General features: G+C 47.9%; 1 long non-coding RNA gene across 1 annotated transcript; it reads left to right on the forward strand.

Annotated features, from left to right (window-relative positions):
* Positions 1–306: 306 nt before the first annotated feature.
* On the forward strand, positions 307–3,229 carry LOC308118914. Its single transcript, XR_013935909.1, has 3 exons — positions 307–552; positions 2,093–2,621; positions 2,796–3,229. It is a non-coding gene; the product is annotated as an uncharacterized lncRNA (long non-coding RNA).
* The last annotated feature ends 6,511 nt before the right edge of the window (positions 3,230–9,740 follow it).

The following is a 9,740-nucleotide window of genomic DNA, read 5'->3' on the forward strand; positions in this document are numbered from 1 at the left end:
TTGATGTCAAATCCCAGAGTTGCTGATGAAGCAGTCCAGTGTTTCGTCCTTTTTTTAAATTTACTTTGAGTTTGAGTCTTTCTCTCTTTTTTTTTTAATAGCTTTTAGCTACGCTAAATATAAGTAGACAAATCAATCTTAGCTTTAGTTGCGCTTCTTTAGTTTCTTCCACCATCATATGCTTCATTGTATGAACACCCTCCATGAACATGTTCAGAAGATATTTTTGGAGTCCCTTGACAGTCCTGCACCTTAACCAGCCCAACTACTGACACCGTGTCATGCCTGAATGCAAATCTACTTTTTCTACTTTGATTCCCAAACCTAAAACTCCTACTAAATCGTTGCTGCGTGTCACAAAATCCTAAACAACAAATGCCCTCATTAATGCATGCGCACAGTGCAGATTTAATAACTAATGACTTGTTTTGAAGGAGAAAAGTATTTTTGTTATTTATTTAATATTACTGTGCATTTGATATAAATATTGACATAAATGTGCACTATAAAAGTTTACCTTAAACAGCTTTTGACATCACAAGTAGGCTGAAGGTATGTTGGTATATACACTGCTCAAAAAAATTAAAGGAACAGTTTTTTATCAGGGTATGGCATGAATTCAATTGTACTTTTCTGATAAGGTTTTGGTCAGGTACGTGGCAGAGGGGGTTGTTAATCAGTTTCAGCTGCATTGGTGTTGATGGAATTAACAACAGGTGCACTAGAGGGGCAACAACGAGATGGCCCCCAAAACAGGACTGGTTTTGCAGGTGGAGGCCATTTCAAGTTCCTCCCTCTTGATCTTTTTCAACTGTTTTTCCACAAGTGTTGGCTTTAGCTAGAGTCATTATCACGACTGGGAGCATGAGGCGATTTCTTAACCCTCCTGAAGTTGCGCAGATTGTCCAACTCCTCCAGGATGGCACATCCATGCGTGCTGTTGCAAGAAGATTTGATGTGTCTCCCAGTACAATCTCCAGAGCATGGAGGAGATTCCAGGAGACAGGCAGTTACTCTAGGAGAGCTGGACAGGGCCATAGACGGTCCTCATCCCATCAGCAGGACCAATATCTGCTGCTTTGTGCAAGGAGGAACAGGTCGAGCACTGCCCGAGCCCTACAGAATGACCTCCAGCAGGCTACTGGTGTGAATGTCTCTGCCCAAACAGTCAGAAACAGACTTCACGAGGGTGGCCTCAGGGCACGACGTCCTGTAGTGTGCCCTGTGCTCACTGCTCAGCACCGTGGAGCTCGATTGGCATTTGCCATAGAACACCAGAATTGGCAAGTCCGCCACTGGCGCCCTGTGCTTTTCACAGATGAGAGCAGGTTTACCCTGAGCACCTGTGATAGACGTGAAAGGGTCTGGAGAAGCCAAGGAGAGCGCTATGCTGCCTGCAACATCATTCAGCATGACCCGTTCGGTGGTGGGTCAGTGATGGTCTGCGGAGGCATTTCCATGGAGGGACGAACAGACCTCTACAGGCTAGAGAACGGCAGTCTGACATGGTGCAGTAGGTCCTGGGTTCCTCCTGGTCCACGACAATGCCCGGCCTCATGTGGCAAGTGCATGCAGACAGTATCTGGAGGATGAAGGAATTGACACAATTGAATGGCCCTCAGGATCACCTGATCTAAACCCGATAGAACACCTCTGCGACATAATGTTTCGGTCCATCAGACGCCGCCAGGTTGCTCCTCAGACTTTACAGGAGCTCACTGATGCCCGTAGACAGATCTGGGAGGACATCCCACAAGACACCATCCGTCGTCTCATTAGGAGCATGCCGCGACGTTGTCAAGCATGCATACAAGCACGTGGGGGCCACACAAGATATTGAAAAGAATTTTGAGTTGCAGAAATTGAATTTAGGCAAAATGGACGAGCCTGCCACATCATTTTTTCACTTTGATTTTTGGGGTGTCTATATACTGACCCCTCTGTAGACTGAAAACTTTTATTTCCATCAAAAGATGTGGCATCCTTTTGTTCCTGAGACATTAAACTGTCTATATCAGTATAGATATCCAACATTTTTTTTTCACCATTGAAATCTGATGTGTTTTCAAAGTGTTCCTTTAATTTTTTTGAGCAGTGTATATATTGGGATGTCCAGATCAGATCGGTAGATATCGGATCGGGGCCGATATTGGTGATTTGTGAGTGATCGGGAATCGGCAAATCCAGCTGATCACCCCGCCGATCTAAAAAAAATAAAATAGAATAAAACTTTTTCACGTCAGCTGTCGTAAAGCGAGCCCCGTTTGCGACCTCCCGTAAACTGACGTTTGCAACGTCACCTAATAACCACAACAATCACGGACTACAAGCTCCGGTCGAGCTGCAGAAGCTAGAAGCAGGCGGAGCGGGGCCATAGACCTTTAAAACTAGACTCATATATAGTGGTTTATGTGTTTTTGTGCAGGAGTCTACTTCTAAATTTCTATGTGGTTTGTTGTGTTTGTTGAGTCACAGCGCCCCTAAAGGCGTGGCATGTGTACTACATGCCCTGAAGCCTCGTGTTGTTCATAGTGAATTATTTGCCACAAAATCCATTTGAAGTTGTTTAAGTTAACATAAATAAGAGATACAAGACTGCAGAGTGTAATTGGGTTTTTGTTGTTATGACTGAATAAAGTTTAAATACGTTTTATTTTATTTTATTTTATTTTATTTTATTTTAATTTATTTTAATTTCATTTTAATTTATTTTTTGTGCCACCTGCCGTCATTGATCTGGATTTGTATGATGTTCAAAACGATACGCAATTATGTTGTGTTTTACATGAACTTAGTTTTTTGGGGGGGGGGGGGGGAAGCGTTTACTCCCCAGTGACTGCTGTATCGCCTGCTGATTTTATGTGTTTTGTCTTTTTTGCTACTTAAAATTTACTTATTGTGGTTACGCTTTCACTTGAATTTCTTATAAACATTTAACATTACCATATACAAAAACCATCTTATGTGTGTGACCTTCCATTTATGGCCAAATCACATGTAACACCCAAAAAGAAAAGAGCAGAGTTTCATAAAACACAAGATCTTTATGAAACTTGGCAAATAAGTGAATTTTTGAACGTTGCTTAAAAAAGTGCATGCGAAATTACACAACTGCAGGCAGGAAGAAAGGAAATCCTGTGAGATATGATCAAACGTTCATTTGTGTGTAAGTGCACATTTCTGTCTTTGCTATTAAACGGTGGTGTTAGCCTGTTCTGGTTTCGTGCAGAAAAGAATCCCAGAAGATGCTTTTTGGTCTCAGCTCATGTTTTATTGTCTGGTCAGGATGCATGCGTGTTCAAAACTTGGCTAAGGATCTAACTGTCAACACCATGCAGGATGAGAGCAGAAGAGCCTGGAGAATGGGTTCAATTTATTCATTTAACTTCTTGAGGCGAGGCCCCTTCTTTTTTTTTTTAAACTTAATTTTTATTGAAATTTTTTAAGTTTTCACAGTTACAGTGTCAGCGCAAAACAAATATACAAAATCTATCCATCTTTCATCAACCAAAGTCTCTATTGTCCAGTGGTGGCGGTGTCTTCTTCTGTCCTCCTGAAGTCAGTCCATTTTTCCCACTTTTCTTCGAAATGAGACTCCTGTAGTCTTAGTTTGTGAGTGAGTCTCTCCATTACAAATATTTCTTCAACAACACGTAACCACCGCTCCCGGGTCGGCGGCTCCACTTTGTACCACAATCTGGTAATCACTTTCTTGCTTGCTGTTAGTAATATCTTAAACAGATATACGTCTTCTCTTTGTATCACATGAGTTATGTTTCCCAAATACAGCATCTTACAAGTTTTGGGGAACTGATATCCGATTACTTTTTGTAAACTCTGCCATATTTGTTCCCAATACACCTGTAATTTGTGACAGGACCAAAATATGTGTGTGTGATCTGCATCAACGTGTCCGCACAATCTCCAACATGGCTGTTGTGCCGACACCACTTTTGTCCTTATTTTTGGAGTTATGAAAAATCTAACAATATTTTTCCAGCTAAATTCCCGCCAAACCCTGGAGCTCGTGGCCGTGCACTGTGATTTACACATAACAAACCATTCCTCTTCTGTTATTTGTTCATTTAGCTCTCTTTCCCATTTTTCTTTAATATATAGAGAGGAATTGTCCCTATTTGACACCAGGTTTTGGTATAAAGCTGAGATCACTCTACACTTTTTCCCTTCATAAGCTTTCTGGAATATCTCCACGATTCCATTATCTCTGTCAATCTTAATCTCCTTCTCGAAGAGGCGAGGCCCCTTCTAACATGGGAGTTATCTATTTGTTCTTGTTGATGCAGAGTTATCCATCTTTTTGCGTATCGATTAGATACAACAGAACCAAAAGAAGAAAGAAAATAAAGATCCCACAGAACCGATCCAATCCAGTGGGTCTGAGTACATGCTGTGGTTTCATCTGACTTTAGTGTATGATTGTGAGCGTGTGTGTCTTGACTTGTTCTATGAACCTTCTGACTGTGTGTCTTTCACTCTAATGCATTTCGGTCCATTATCTCTACTTACATATTTGCCCTTGAGCGCTACGCACCGGTGTGTCGAGAACCACCTCACATATCTCTGTGCTTTTGTGCTTATGAGTGATTTAATCTAAATGTTCTGTCATTGTTTAGTTAGTGAATTATATAGTATGGGCATATTAATGCTAAAAACACACTAACAGTGTGTTCCTAGAACATCAAGTCCTTGTGCTATTGTGTGACTAGTAGAACCGAGACGTGCAAACAAGAAGTCATGGTAACAATAACAATGTGACCTTTCTATGTTCTCTCGTGTTTGTGCGTGACTTTCTTCCCGGTTCTCCGGTTTCCTCCCACAGTCCAAAAACATGAATGTGAGGTCTCTAAGTTGCCCCTAGGTGAGAATGAGAGTGTTTGTGATTGCATGTCTCTGTGTTTGCCCTGTGATGGAATGATGACATGCCCTGGGTGGATCCTGCTTTCAGCCATATTCAGCAGGGCTCGGCTCTGGCATTACGTTACATTACATTATTCAGGTATCACCAACAAAGCTAAGAACAAGAAGGAAAGAAAAAGCATTGTGTCACAATGAAAAACTCACCAGGATACAATGAACTTACCAGTAAGACAGCTTTTAGAAATGTTCTAAAACTCACCTATGTAAACAGGACACAGAAGATTGTGTACCCTGCCCAGATGAGGGTCACCGGGACACACCACTGGAGCCAGGCCCGAGAGCCTGGTTACCGGGTAGCCCACGTGTCCCGGTCGAGCACGGCCCGAACAAGAGACGTGCAAAGGGGGTGATGCAGTAATGCAGTCACTGTACCGGACCGGACCGTTGTGGTGAGGCGGGAGCTGAGCTGAAAAGCAAAGCTCTCTGTTTAGCGGTCGATCCACATCTCCATACTGCCACCGTGACCTCAAACGGAGAAAGCAGGAAACAATATGGATGGATCGATGAACATTTTAAACAATTAAAAAAAAACTAAAAAACCCCATATTTTTCTTTCACAAAAATAATAAAAACTTTGCCGGAAAATATGTTAAAACTAGAATAAAATAGTCTAACTCTGCTGGGTGCCCCCACTTTGAGGACATGCAGACATGTTTGGAGTACATGCAGCCAACAATTCAACTGATGGCAGGTGTGTACACAAGATCTGTTTAGATAAAACCAGAGGATCAGGTAATTGACTGAGCCACACCAGACCAAACAAAGCTCCCATCCATTTTCTCCCGCTTATCCGTTTCTGTTTCGCGGGGGTGGCAGTCTGAGCAAAGACTGGGTGGCCAAAGAAAGGCTTCCTAACAATATAAAGTGTAAAACATAATAGTGTTTTCTGACATTATTAAAGACAACAAAATTAAAAGTGCACATGCAGTTCATGCAAGTGCAACATTATAATTATACAAGAGGCAGAACATTTTAATAAGAGCAATAAAATGCATTCATTTTATTTATTTTTTTTAATGCATGTGCGATAGTATATGAATATGTAAAAGGTTTTAGAAGGTTTAAAAGACCTGCTTGTCCTTCTCAAAACATTTCTGAACCTTTTCCACTTTTCGACAGGAAACGTGATCCTGCTGATTGAAGCCCCTGACGTCAGGGAATATTGTTTACATAAATGTACCAGTCCTTGGATAGGCGCTTCAAAGTCACATTGGCTGCACATTATCCCGTCGTCTGTTTTCTAGTCTGACCGTTTCTCTCAGATAATGACCTCTGCTGACAAGGACAAGTGTTCAGGTTTTGGGGACGCTTGCGGAGTCATGCAGCAAAAACTTATCCCCTATTCAGCCCTGGTAATCGTTGAGCGCAGCCATTCACTCGGAGACGCCCTCAGAGACTGAATGAATTCTGAGGAAATAACCCTACAGACAGCTGGAAGCCTAAGTCACAGTTTGACATTCTTCCTACACGTGCGCCACACCTTGAAACAACAAGAAAACAATGTGACTTTCACCAGATGCAGAGGCTCCCAAGCCTTTTCTCCCATACCAAAGTTCTATTTTGCTTACAAAATTAAAAAAAAAAAAAAAAAAGATTACAAATTTTTATTTTTTTATTTTTTATTTTTTTATTTTTTTCTGCCCTTGTCCTGTTCGGCAGCTTGGGCCAACAATATGATGTGATTGAGAGCCTTCGGAGTCAGAACAGTTTTTGGTCTTGCAACAGGGAGAGACCTGGAGTCTCCTCCTGTTGCCTTCTCCGTCAGAAGTTGGCATGGCTGCCGTACACGACCGGGGGGGAACGCACAAAGAGAGAGAGAAGAGAAGAGAGAGAAGAAAGTCGAGGGGTGAGGGGGGAGGGGGAAGGGGGGAAGGGGATAACATACAATGTCCTTGTTGTGCTACATATATTATTTGCAATATTCACACTCATCCAAATACTTTCCAACTGTTATTAGATTGAACCAGCCTGAGCAGCTCTATCTAGACAGTAAGATGATTTCCTAGATTTAACCAGCCTGAGCAGCTCTATCTAGACAGTAACGTGAAGCAGGAACATGAAATAACAAAGAGGCAACAACAAAAGAGGAACATGATTTTTAAAGTTTGAGCAAATGATGACAGACAACAAGCAACTTCAGAAGCACCTTTCGTGAGGAGTGAAAGTGTGTGTGTGTGTGTGTGTGTGCGTGTATGTGTGTGTGAGTGTGTGTGGCTTGTCCACTGGGTGTGGCCGGAACTGTTGTGGGGGGACCCGTGGTGACACCCCGGGGTCCGAGGCCACCGCGCCCGGACACCGCCACCCCGGCAGACAGAAGCCCCCCAGGCCCGGGGAGACCCCAGCGAACCACCCCAGAGAGCCCCGCCCCCGCCCAAAAAGCACCCGACGGAGAATGCAGAGAGGAATCCCCCCCAGGCAAGAGGGGCCCACAAGAGAAGGACAAAGGGCACAGGGCCCCAGGCCCCGACCCAAGCCGCCAAGCCGAGAAAAGGCCGGAGCAGGGCCCCCGGGCCGAGCGGGCCGAGAGCCCCCCCAACCCCGGCGGCGAGTCCCACCGCACCCCCGGGAACAGGCCCACCCACCGCCCCCCCCAACCCGGCAAGGCAGAGATGGCCCCAGCCGCCGCGCCCCGGACCAGCCCCGCCCCCAGACCCAGGAAAGCGAAGTCCGGCGCAGGCCCCGGTCGGAGAACAGTCAACTCTACACCCCCAGGAGCCTCATATTCCACCCGCCCCATAACCCCTCCCCCCGGGTCTTGATTGGGAAACCCAACCCATGACCCACCCCGCACACACACACGCACACACACACGGAACGGGGGGGGGGAGTGATGACTCTCGCACCCTCAGGCCGCCGGCCGGGCCCCCTCCCGGCCACCGCGGTATCCCAACCTCCACCAATCCAACAGCAAGTGGAGAAGGAGCACCGCACCCCAGCCCCCCCACAAGCGCCACGCCCGAGGGAGCGCGCCCCCCGCACTCCAGCCGCACTCACCCCGGGCCGGGGCGGGACCCCAGCGGGAGGTGCTGGGGGGAGCCACGTCCCCCGCCCTTCCCCTGCCCTATATGTATGTTGGATGTATGTAAGGGTGTGTTTTTGTGTTTTGAAAAGGTGGATGCGATGTGTGTGTCTATGGTGCGGTTTAAAATTGGGGGGTAGCGGGGCCCGGGCGTTCTACCGCTGACAAGCGGCAGAACCCCGAAAGCGGCTTACCCCCTCAAGACCCTGCATGACTAAGTGTGGTTAAAATTGTGGGTGGTGCAAAGTCGGGGGAGGACCCAGACCGCAATTAAGTAGCCTGGACCCCCCACCTAGGCACCGCCCCACTGTTCCCTATTGTGGGGTAATATAAGGTGAGGTAAGGCAGGGAGGGTTCTGAGGGAGGGGGTCCCCCCGTCGCTAGGACCTTGGCCCAGCTGGACCCCCCGCGCTGCCCCACCCCACCCCCCGAGCGGCCGGCCTAGGACCCGGGGGGCCACACCCCCCCAAACAAGGCGCCGCAAGGGGACCCAGGCAGGGAGCCCCCACCCCACCCAACGGCCAGACAGCAGAGTCCGAGACCCGCAGGGCCCAGAGCGAGCCCAGCCGGAGGCCAGTGGCCAGGGCACCCCCCCTCATTCGCCCACTCCACACAGCCCCACACCCCAACCCACACACCCCAACCCACACACACACGCACATGCACACGCACACGCACACCCCTATCAGGCCCTGGAGGTCACTCTCAGTTAACCGTCCATCCAGAACCCGGAGCCCCCCCCGTCCCCCGCTCCCCCCAATCCGGGAATGAGGCAGACCCGGAGCGCGGCAGCAGGGGCCAACCCGCCCCACCGGGGGAGGGGGCCAGAGGGAGGACCCACCCCCAGCGCCGCAGCGGGAACCCCCACCGGGAAGGGGGAGGCCCCGCACCCCCAGGGCCCGGACAACCCGCCCCCAACCCCCCCCCCCCCCCCCCCCCAGTCGACAGCCCAGCCGGGGCCCGACGCCCAGCCCCCCCATCCCACCCCAGCGGGCCCGACCCCGGCCCAGAGCAGAGCCCCCCCCACACCCCCGCCCAGGACTCCCCAGGCCAGGCCGTAGCCCCCCAGCATAGACGCCAGGACACCCCTGAGCCCACAGAGCCACCAACCACCAAAGCCACGACGCCCCAGCCACGGACGGTCCCCAGAGCCCCGGGGTGGAGCCACTACCCCCCCCCCCCCCCCCCCCCCCCCCCCCCACAGGGCTACATGGTGTATTTAATTATTGGGGACCATGTGGACTCAAATTGTGTCAAATGATTTTTCCTACAAGCAGACATTCTCTCCAATGTGATGTGGTCTAGAAGTAAGTTTTTAAATAACTTTATATTCAAATTACTTTTGGATTTCCAGTTCATGAGGATCGCAGATTACAAAAATTTAAATGCAACTCTTTTGTTTTTGTCCCATGTTTTATGAACTGAACTCAACGAGCTCAGCATTTCACAAAAGGCCTATTAGTGAGCGTTCCATCCACCTCGCAGGTGTGGCTTATCAAGATGCTGATTAGACAGCAGGTGTGTTTAGGCTGGCCACAATAAAACCCCCACTCCGTAAGGTTCGGTTTTGTCACACAGCACAAAGCCACAGACCTTGCAAGTTTGAGGGGGCATGCAATCAACATGCAGGAATGTCCACCAGAGCTGTTGCCCGTGAATTCAATGTCCATTTCTCTACCATGAGACGTCTCCAAAGACATTTCGGAGGATTTGGCAGTACATCCAACCGTGTTGCATTTATAGTTTTCTTCAGCGTATCCTTTTGGAATGTTTGTTTTTGTGC

Source organism: Lipophrys pholis (genome assembly GCF_963383615.2).
Source record: "Lipophrys pholis genome assembly, chromosome: 13".
NCBI classification, from domain to species: Eukaryota; Metazoa; Chordata; class Actinopteri; order Blenniiformes; family Blenniidae; genus Lipophrys; species Lipophrys pholis.